At 35.8% G+C, this 11654-nt stretch overlaps 1 pseudogene; it reads right to left on the bottom strand.

Moving 5' to 3' along the window:
- Positions 1–4846: 4846 nt before the first annotated feature.
- Positions 4847–10927, bottom strand: LOC120145672 (annotated as a pseudogene).
- Positions 10928–11654: the final 727 nt, after the last annotated feature.

The following is an 11654-nucleotide window of genomic DNA, read 5'->3' as shown; positions in this document are numbered from 1 at the left end:
GACATTCAGGAATAAGAAAATGCTATGTTATACTAATACATGATCCATATTTTCCTCTTCATAGTGTTTACATGTGTAATTTCACTACAAACTAATGAACACAATCAACAACAGTTATATTCATTGCTTTCTCTAATTGGCATATTGATGGTAGAGCTAACAAGGCCTTAAAATGTTGAACCTCTAATCCGATGAGAACGAGAATTCCTCGAAACTGTTTTGTCGATCGGAAGCAAATATAGATGATTACTCGATTACTGTTCTGTTCCCAGAAAGATCTGAGGGAATTGATGATGCAGTACATCCCGGGATGGATACATCAATCTGAGAGTTACTAAGAAGCAATGGCATCTCAACATCTTCCATCCTTGATCTCCACATTCACTGATTTCATACCAAATAACACAAAGGAGAGATTATAAGATTGAACAATTTATTAGAGTTGTCTTCAATTTTCGGCCCTGAATACTACAGAAATATTGGGATTTTGGGGTTTGAGATATAAGTAATGGTGTAATTGCCTCCTGTTCTTCCATATCACAGCTTTCTTGATAAGCTAATCTACTAGTACCAGAATCAGACCAAAGGAAAACCCACATGCAAAATGAAGTAATTAACCAAAGGCAATGATTTTATTATTTCCTTGTAACTTATACCATTTTCTTGACATTGTCCACGAGAAGCAACTGCTTGGAAGGGATCGAACCGATTGTTACCTTCCAGCTATAGATGATGGATACTTCTGTCCTGCGAGAAGAAACTCCATAATCATTGTAAACACAACTTTAGTTCGTGTAACTGTATACATGGGAACATTCACGCCACATACAGACTCAACGGTGACTAGCCTTCAAGGAGCAAGAGAAAGAACCCATTTTTTATCAGCCAAATATATATATAAGAAAAAAAAATGTAACAAAAAAAGTTTGATCATTTGCAATTTCAAATAATATACAACAAGAAAACAATTATCCAACGGATCGAAACATAAATAGTTCCATGTAAAGCAAATAGGTTCCTGCAAGAGGAAGGGTGTGGATCAACGTCTTAATGAGAACCAAACTCGTATTGCTATCAGCAATGGTTAAAGATTCATTGTTTACAAGAGAAAAGTACACGAACTAGTTACTACCAACGAAATGATAAAAGAAATTTAATATATATATACGAGTTATATACTAAATGTAACCCCTCAGACCGATGCGGGTAACCTGATCCGATCTGGAGTGTCACATTAGGGCCATCGGAGCGATCCACTGTAAAATAGCAAAAATTTTGAAACTTTTATTAAACATGTAAAGTATAAAATGATTTATCAGTATGCAGAAATAAAACGGATTTTCAAACTCGTATATAAACACAAATACAATTACATGCCCCCTAATCACATGTATCATACTCTGCAAACAACGTCGGAAGAACTCCCTTACTGAAGTCGATAATTGCACTGGTACAATTCTTTTAACCTGAAATGGTGAGTAATAGAGTGAGATTCGGAAAGCTCAGTAATACAAAACTACTAGATGATGCTAAAGAACGTGCAAATACATATAAACATATATTTCATTATCAATTTAGACCATCTACAGATCTTTATGTTGAGCAGATATCCTACTGATATTTCAGGTAGTAACAGACAGTGAGCTTTCAGTTCAGATGGAAATATTTCGGATGTCTAGGTTTAGGAGATCAGAATCTGTTATCTAGTATGTTCTCTTAAAACCAGTAAAAAGATACAGATATTTTAAAACACACACACACACACACACACACACATATATATATATATATATATATATATATATATATATATATATATAACATGAACACTACCCCCATCCTTTCACAATCTATTTGTGTAAGTTCCCCAGAACCATACACCCTACACAACCAGTAAGGCCCTGAGCACACAGCCGAGAAGCCTGCAGATATACTTCCTCCAACAATAAACCTCCATATAAAACATTTCTTCGTCAGTAAATGGAGATATAAAAAAATCAAAACAGAATTCATATAAGATATCATAACAAAATCCATATCAGAAATCAGAACAGAATTCATGTCATGTATCAGAACAGAATTCAACATAACATAATTCAAGTCGAAAATCAGATAAAACATTTATGTGATTAGGGAACACACTAGTGTTTGCAGATATTATTCAAAGATATTGGATAATCTTATTAGGCAGAGAAACAAGGATCTTCCGTGTACCGATAGAATGCCGGAAGTTAGAATCACTATTGGAATAGTTCATTAAGTGACAAAATCATCAGTTATGTAGAATGTGATTTCAGCTGATAAGGAAGAAACGAGAATTTAATCTATGTCGATTGATCGGATTATCGAACAACTCCTAGAATTTATGCTTGTCGACTGGTTAATTCATTATCCTTCCATGGTATTTACTCTTTAATACCAAAAATTCTTATCCATATATCATCTTCGGAATCATCATTGAATAGATCTTCCAATATTCTTTATTTAATTTTCACACCTCCACGATATCATGAAATGATGACGTGCTTGATTTGTAGTTCATGACCCATAAGAACATTACATCATGTATGTTCATTAACGTTTCCAGACTCATCCAAATCACTTATTTAATCCTCAGTCATTGAGGTTTCTTATTTCATTTAACAGTCAAATCTATCCTGGTTACTTCAGAGTTTTCCAGAGTAATTCGGACGTTTTCTGAATTTCTGATACATATTATACTTCCTTTCATTTCAATTTAGTCATTATGGTATTCATGGTTGATTTGTCTCATGAATATCCACTTCTGAGTACCGAATGTACTCTAGAGTTGAGCTGAGCTATGTACTTCCAAAATTATCATCGATCCAAACTTGAGAAGACGAACACGCATTCGAATTATATCTATGACATTCAGGTATTGACATAACATTAGGGTTGATCTACTCACTTAAATTGTGTTCCATTACTTTTAAGTGTAGTCCAACACCTATGTTTATCTGAATTCCTTAATTAACCCAAGACATTTATTTAGTCTAGACCATAAGGGAATTTTGGTCATTTTGGTGCATAATATTTTTCCATTCATTTCAAAGCTTGAGGAAATCCATTCATTCCTGGGCTTGGTGATATTCTTTCCATTACAAGGGTATTTTGGTCATTTTACAGAGCTAGTGTATTTCAATCATTTCCTTCCATACGATCTTATTATTTAATTCAAATGTATCATCTTTTCTAGACCTTTCGAACAATTCTGACAAAAGAGCACCCTAGATAATTTATTCTTAACTCGGAGATTTTCAGGTCAATTGCCTTCTCAGAAGTTACAAATAGGTTATCAGGAATTTTCTGTACAAAGACAGGATCTTAACAATTAAATCCGTAATTTATCAGGTTAGGTACGAAATCTCAGGGTACTTTCTCATTCAGGGTCAACTTGGACTATTTTTACCTCTCAAGGGCATTTTCATAATTTCTTAACCAAATAATTTCAGTATTAACTCTTAACGAAAATAATTATAATATAGAGATCCTATGGTTAATTGTTTTCCCGAACATTCTCTGATCTTGAAATGATTCCTTAACAGACTTATAGAATCTTGCTCAAACCCTCTTGGGTTAAAAACCGGTTATCCAAATTTTCTAAGCAAAACTAGCATTTCTTATGCACATCAGTAGTTTCATCAGATCAATATGTCTTTAAAAACCCCTTATCTAACTTCCATTGTCAAATATTGTCTTTTTACAACATAAGGGTATTTTCGTAATTTTACCATACCGGAGTATTCTCATAATTTCTCATCCAAGTACCTTTAATATTTAACCTTTGATGAAATAAATTATAAGTTACATATCCAGGCTAATTCCTTTATCACTAATCACAGAACTCGTAATTTAATTCTAACAATCCCTCAATTTCTTATATTAGTCATCCGAGCCGTATTTATTTACTGAATTTTTTTACCGCATCCATATCCAGTGTGTGAATTAATTAAATACCCAAATGAGACCAAACATATTCATTCATGCATTTATCAATACCAACATATTCCATAAAGCATGAAAATGTAGTAATGTATTACCTCAATTTTCGTGTCATACTGATCGACCATTTAAATTCTATTCAAATGCCTTCGATCTTTAATTCAACTTCTCATAATTCCTTAATTACATAACAATAGAAATTTCATAAAAAACAGAGCTTAATTCCGAAAAACGAATTGAATCGAGTGATAAATCAGTGAAAATAACTTATCGGGTTCGAATTTGGTGAAACATATCCCAAAAACGAACTCAGGACGTCAAAAAACGTCATAATAGCTATACCCAGAAAAAGTCAACGGTCGTTTAACAGCCAGTCAACGCCGATCAAAATTCTGATCAATAGTGGTCAACGTTGGTCAACGAGTCAATGATCGGGTTGGTCAGGCAGGTCGTGTCGAATCGGATCGGGTCGAACCGGTCAAACCGGGTTTTTTTCTTCTTTCCACGTGCAAAACCATCCCCACGCGCCGGGGGCTATGCGTGGGGCGCGTGCGGTGACCTGGGTGCCCCGAAAAATCCAGTAAAAATTTCCAAAAAATATTTTAATCAATTTTGAGACACTTGCCAAGCTCGGTTCACAATTTTGAATGGCGGATAGATCGATTCCGGAACATCAGAAACTTTAACTTTCTCACCCCTCCACGCACCGGCGACGACGGAGACACGGAGGACACCGGTGGACTCGGAACGATGCAAGGAACACGATGGTGCGAGAGGTGTCGAAAACGGATGACCTGATTAATGTGAATCGACAGAAAACCAACGAAAAATGAGTTAAAACTGATGATACTTTCGATTGAAATTAACAACAAACGACGCTGATTCACGACGAGAGATTTGAGGAGTTTTGTTCATCTTTCGACAGCGAACATGATGATGGTTTTGATTCATCAAACGGTGGCTGAACGATGAGTATATCAGAGTTCAAAAGAGGTTTGAGGGGAAGAGAAAATGAGAACATTTTCGGCAGAAACATACGGTAAATGAGTTTATATATTCAACATATAAGAAAAATGGTTAAACTATGAGTTTAGCCACTGAACTTCCTGTACTTTATAAAACGGTATGCCAACTTTAAAATTTTACAATTTAATCCTCAATTTCTTCCAAAATTCCAATTAAATCCAATACTTTATAATTTCTTAATTTTAACCCCTAAATTGGGGTGTTACAATTCAAGCAATGAAATTCGTTATCTTTACCTCACAGAGTGCAACTACATTGGCACAATGGAAACCAAAAGAAGATAAAGCTGTTTGTTGAAGAGTATCAGAAGCACTGCAACAAAAATACATCAAATTAATGTCAAATTCGAGGGCTGCGTTTCATTAACACAGCGATCAGGTAACTAAAAATTGGAAAAAGAAAATGAGTAACATACAAGAGGGGAAAGGGAACGAACCAGCTCAAGTCGTGTAATAGATAGCGGCGTAGGCTCCTCTTTTGGTCATGGCGGATCCTTTGAAAAGCTAATCATCTCCTCTTTTGAGAAGCCTTTCCTTTTATTTTTCCTTGTCTATAGGCCGATCCAAAACCGAAATGATGGGGTTTTTGAAGGAATTCGTTGTCATCATTGGAAAAGCCACGACCATGGTGATTTGAAGGGTTTTCAGTACAATTCACGACAACCTCAGTCTCTTTACAAGCAAGAAAACGTGGGGTTCAAACTGAGGTTCATCTTCAACGACAACTCGAGGATGAAACGGAAACATACTTTCAAAGAAGAAGATGATGATGGAGAATGAGAAGGTTGATTGAAACCGAAGCCGAAGAGAAGAAAAAATAGCAAGAAGTGTGCAGAGTGGGGAGTAAAGAGAAACACCGGTCAAAATGGTGGTCAAACAGTGTCCAATCAATGGTTAATAGACTACGTCAGTTTTTCGTCACTTATAATAACAGTGGTTAACGGTGAGTTATCAATCGTTACAAATCAATCATTTTAATCAACAATTGATAATAATAACGATAATGATGAATTTATTATTTTTAAAATTTTAGTAGAAAAAATAAAAATTTATTCAAATAATAATTATTATTTGAGTATTTATCATTTTATATCCTCACAACCCTAATCTATCCTAAAACAATATTATTTAATATTTTAAATGGTCGATATCACCACATATTAAAAAATTAATGAATTAATTGGATGATATTGTTGTTAATAATAATATCACTTGATAAATAGATTTATTAATTATAAGTCGCATCACTAGATGAATAAACTTATTATTATCATGCTACTTGATAAATAGATTTATTAATTTTTATTTAAAATTACATTCATTTAATCGTATCTATTGACTTTTAATAATTCGTTTTATCAAAGATAGGAGTGTTCAAACAGTAAATTCGGTTAACCAACTGAATTGAGTTACCTAAATTTCATTAACCGAATATTTCTTCCTTTAACCGTTAATCGAATATTTTTTTTCAAGAAAAAATATAACCGAACAGATTAAGTTCGATTAATTGGCCGGTTAACCGAATTTTATAAATAATATAAATAATATATTTAATATTTTTAGATTATTCGATTAATTTAGTTAAAATCGAAGTTTATACACCTCTAAAGCTAAATAATATATACAAATATTAAATATTTAATAATTTCGGTTAATTCGGTTAATTAACCGATTTCGAACCGAATTAACTAAAACCGAAGTTTGAAAAAAAAACTATTAACCGTTAACTAATTAAACCTAAAATTAACTGACCAAATTTTAGTTCGATCGATTAATTCATTTTTAATCGAATTATGAGCATACCTAATCAAAAGTAAAATCTCTTCATGAAATGGTCTTAACATTTCAATTCATTTCCTCTTTACTATAAAAAAATCAATTCAGAGAAACAAGTTAAAAATATTAGAAAATACCTTTTAAATTCGTTATTTTTTGTAATAGATGGAGGCAAGATTATATTCGACTATTCATTTTTGTTGTACTTACTACAATGATCGTTTGTTGCTATATCATGAGAAACCGACGTCTAACGTTATTCAAAGAGTATAACAAATTTATCTTAATAAAATTGTTCATACAGACCTTGTTGATAGTCTATTTCCCATATACAAGAGTAGTCACCATGTATTCGTATTCGTAAGAGGGAGGCAACGAACACAACAGAATCATCTCTTTGTCTTCATCCTCAATTTTCACATCTAGCCGAGCCAAATCAAAAATGATTTGATTGAAGACATTCACGTATTGCGCCAAATCATGATCATCCTGCATCTTTAGCCCATACAACCGTTGCTTTAGATACAGTTTAGTCGTTAAGGATTTGGACATAAACTAACTTTCCAACTTATTTCAAATTTCATCTGGAGACGACAGATGCATGACGTGATACATGACCTCGTCCGCCAAACATATTTGTATGGTTCCTGCCGCTCGTTGCCGCAATTCTTTCCAATCTTCCTCCTACATCGATGCCGACTTTGTAGGTCGCAAAGCCTTCAGGATCCCTTACTGCACCAACAGATCCTTCACCTTTGTTTGCCATAATCCGAAGTTACCCTGACCATCGAATTTTGCAACTTCGAATTTGACTCCTGACATTTGATACCAATTATTGAATAAGCGGGTAAAGAAAACGGAAAGAACACAAGAATTTTAAATAGGTTCAGCAATGTACTTACGTCCTCGGTGCCCTAAGCGGCGCTAAAATTTTTATTTAATATCTCATAGGTTTTGGTTACATCTCCTTTTATAATAAATAAACCCTTATACATATTTACAAAAATAACCCTGTATCATACCGTTACCGGTATATTTATGAGTCATACCTAATAGACCTTAATATCTTTCACCATTTAATTCTATGTATATATACAAATAACAAATTTGTGGTAATTGCAAGTATGCAATAATAAGACACTAAAGAAAATGAATTCCCCAATAACTGGGCCTCTTTTCTGAAATACATCCTACTATCTTCTCTTTTCTTGTTTCCATTGTTGGTACAAATAATATACACATCCTGAAAATTAGAGAAATTGATCACAAGTATTGAGATCTCCCATGGAAGTTGCTCTCAATCTAATTTTGGGGACAATTTACTATCATACCTCCTCTTACTCCATTATTACTCCATTACATATGGGAAAAAGGGTCGGCTAATAATTACTGAGATTCAAACTCCATATATGTTACAGACCATTCCTTAATGATCCCATCTGGTTTCGTTACTGTAAGAGAAACATCTCCCCCAACAAAAAACTGAGGATTAACAAATTCACAAACATATCAAGCACAACTCATCCCTTTTCCCCAAACCCACTTTTTTATGGAACTTTAATGATTCAGTGAATATTAAATAATTCCACACAATTAAAATGAATACCTTACAGACCGAACAGGTGACCCTCCATCTCTTTGAAGTAAAGTCCTGCCTCTTCGAAAAGAAAACAAGATGATGAAATGAAAAAATGGTTGTCATTGTTGAGTCGGAGGTTGAAACTGGGACTGCGGTGCTTGGGCAACAGGTTGTGTTGGGTCTGCTCATGCACTCTAACAACTGAGTAGCCTTGCGCTTACCCCTATTTGTACCATTTTGTGCCAAGTCGAGCAAAGGGTCCATCACTCCTAGTTCCTGGGCCTCAGCTAAATGTTGTTGGTCTCTGGAGCAAAGGTGCACCAACACCGCAGCTGCATTCTCTCTGTTCCTAGGGGATCCATTTCCAATAACATCTACCAAACTGGCACTGCCTCCGCTGCTCCAATGGAAGACTTCCCTTCAGGATGGCTTGCAAGCATTGCTAGTATAGCCAATGCCTCATCCACCATTCCACCTTCGGGTTCTTTCAACACACGCATTAACGTAGGCACAACACCATCCCTCACTGCTTTTCCCTTGTTCCCTTGGTAAATGCACAAGTTGAAGACTGCTGTTGCTGCGTCCTTTTTACCCCTTTGCGTGCCTTCACTTAGCAGTGTCACTAATGGAGGGATTGCACCCGAAGCACCAATTGTCACCTTGATTTCATCCACTACTGAAAGGCTGAAGAGAGTGGCTGCTGCATTCTCTCTTGCTTCCATGCTCCCCTTCTTAAGCACCTGAACTATACCGGGAACTGCTCCAGAGGATATGATACTTCCTTTGTTATCTTCACAAATGGAAAGGTTAAGAAGTGCTGTTACAGCATGTTCTTGGATGGTGAGTCAGGTGTCGAAAGAAGGCTCACAAGGAGAGGAATGGCCCCAGCTTCGGCAATGGCCACACGATTATTTGCATTGCATTTGGCAAGAAATCGGATTTCACATGCAGCCATTCTCTGGTCTTCAGGATTGCTGGATGCAAGCTTGTGAAGGAGAACTTCAATCTTAGCACGTTCAGCAGGCGAGCAGGTAGATATAGTTTTACTGGGTCGAGAACTACTAGGTCTTTTGGGTGGTTCAATACCATTTGCCTCACACCATTGAGCTATTAGACAATGCAATACATAATTAGGTGTAGAGCAGAGCTACTGAGCATCTGTTGTGTCTTTGGGCATGTTCCATGCCCTTGCTCCAGCCATTTCTCGATGCAAGAACGTTCATAAGTCTACAGAAGAGAGTAATGGAACCTGTTATGGATATATCAAAAAGGTTCTTATAAACAAGACTTTAGAGACTGCATGCATGTGCAATTGCGCAAAACATGTATACACAAGGTTCTTATAAATGTCATTCGATTAGCATCCATTTGTTTGACGACATTAATTTTAGTTGTCATGCAATTTATATTGAACATCACAATAAGGCCAGGACCATATCCAGAACTAACTTTTAATGGCATGATAATGTGAAATGATGCAAAAAGCAGGTCAATTACCAAATAAATTTATCGAGCAAAATTGAGCATGTACCGTCATTTAAGTAAATAAATGAGGAAGATATTTTCAAGACCGAAATAACTAAATTCGTTGAATTGAAAATCTCGGTATATCATATTCATGAACAAGAAATCTACAAATATACCTGCCCAGTTGAAACAATGACTGGATCCTTCACTAACTCCAGGGATATTGGACAGCGGAAATCATCTGGTATAACTGGAGTCTTGTGATTTTCATCAGTAGTTGCTTGCCCACTGCTACTTGGAGGAAGATTCTTTTCTCTTGAAGGAGCATCCAAGCTAGGATTTTCTGTTTGTATAAAGTCCTTGATTTCCTTCAATAAATTTGACATCTTTTCAAATGTTTGACCAGGATCTCCACCACTAGCAGAAACCATCTCATGTAGAGCAAGCGATTCTTGAGTAAGTTCAGCACTCCCCACCAATTGTAACTTCTTAGCCATTCTTCTAAGCACATCTGGATCTAGTATTGCATCGCTTTTGTTGTATGATGATAACAGATCCTCGTACAGCTCAACAACAGGTGCATCAACTCTTCCTTTAGATCTTCTGAACTGAGCTGGTACAAGTTCCACCTAAACATAGAAATGTTATACATGTAACTCATTCTTATGTTAAAAAAAGAAAAAACGAAGCAAGCTGAAGTTGCTTTAGGCCTCTCCAAATCTACTTTAACTGTGTTCAGAGTAGAATAGATCTAGTTTTGGTTGCTATCATCCAGTTTTTCCATGCTTATCACATGCAACTCCAAGAATTACTATCTTCCATTTCTAAGATGACAATGATCCATTAAACCATCCTCTGTTCAAACAGTAAAGGCCCCATTATGACAACGGAAGAGTAGAAGATCATAGGAAATTCCTCTCAAAACCTCCTCCAATCGAGCTGTTACTTCAAGAAATCTATGCATGATCTGCTCCCTCTCTAGAACCTGTTAGCAGGTCACAAGTAATTTCTCAACAAATGGCCAGATGTGATAAACCAGTCCACCAACATATGTGGTTTCAGGCAGAAAATCATTCCGAACAGAGAACTTGACTTCATGAGAAAGGAATAAGGCCATCCTTTTCTCAGCAAAGTATTTAGACCATTAATCTAGCACATTCATGAAAGTAATTTATCAATAAATGGTCGGATGTAGCGAGTGATAAACCAGTCCACCAACATATATAGTGTTTCAGGCAAAAAATTATTCCGAACAGAGAATTTGACTTCACGAGAAAGAGCAAAGCATTTAGATCATTAATCTAGCACATTCATGAATTGAAGCCAATAGCCACTACGAATGGCCACACATTACTGCCCATTAAAAGTAGGGGCATGAGAATAACTTTTAAGGTGAACTTCTTTGTCAACTTCAAAAAAAAAACCAAAAGAATTGAAAATACACTGAGCCATCACTGATGATTCCAAGAAAAACCCCAAAACCATTGAATATCACAATGCAGTTATGCGTCGTTGCTTGAGCAGAATTTCCCAGAAACATATAATCAAGGCCAGAAACCTAGGGAGCCATATACCGGTGCTGCTGCTAATCGCTACCTCCCCTCCCCTTTTCTTCCTCCTTCATCCCTCGCTCAAATTTTGATGACCTCAAAGAACTTTCTGAATCAAAGACCAGAAACACTGCAACAGGAGCTTGACAAAGTGACTCACAGATGCAGAAACAATATCTCCAGAATCATAATGAAAGGGTTATTCTCATCCAGTATAGGCTTCCAAACATGCTATGCTGACCGCATATACACAGTCAATTACAACTATAATGATGACACCAGTTAGTTTCAGCC

The sequence above is a fragment of the Hibiscus syriacus genome, unplaced genomic scaffold (assembly GCF_006381635.1).
Source record: "Hibiscus syriacus cultivar Baekdansim isolate YM2019G1 unplaced genomic scaffold, ASM638163v2 tig00110893_pilon, whole genome shotgun sequence".
In the NCBI taxonomy this organism is placed as follows: Eukaryota; Viridiplantae; Streptophyta; class Magnoliopsida; order Malvales; family Malvaceae; genus Hibiscus; species Hibiscus syriacus.
Note: the sequence above shows the minus strand (reverse complement) of the source record. Positions and strands in the feature narration are given on the sequence as shown.